Here is a 433-nt window from a genome sequence, read left to right as displayed (position 1 = left end):
TGTGTGTGTGTGTGTGTGTGTATAACAAACCTGTACACCTGAAATGTATATGATGTTATTAACTGTTACCCCCAACATATTTAGTTTTAAAAGGAAGAGGCCTGGGCTAGGGAACAGTTAGCAAGGTGTGCATCTCTCCTTATTGGAAGCCACAGCAGCAACCACAGACACCAGCATCAGATGTTGGTATGTGCCTACAGCCAACCAGAATACAATGGCCAACACCCAAAGATGAAGGAGGATGAGAAAGCAGAGGGGACCTCTGTCCTTTTTCTGCAATCATCTTATGTTAGCTCCCTCTGTATCCAGATACCATCTTGGGGAGGAAGAAAGGGATGAATGGGAGGGAGAAGGGGAGAGGAAGGGGAAGAAGGAAACGAAGAGGAAGAGAGAGAGGGGGAGAGGTAGAGGAGCTAAGGAAGGCCTCTTGAAG

This window comes from Pteropus vampyrus, unplaced genomic scaffold (assembly GCF_000151845.1).
Source record: "Pteropus vampyrus isolate Shadow unplaced genomic scaffold, Pvam_2.0 Scaffold472, whole genome shotgun sequence".
Lineage (NCBI taxonomy): Eukaryota > Metazoa > Chordata > Mammalia > Chiroptera > Pteropodidae > Pteropus > Pteropus vampyrus.
This window is presented reverse-complemented; position numbering follows the sequence as displayed.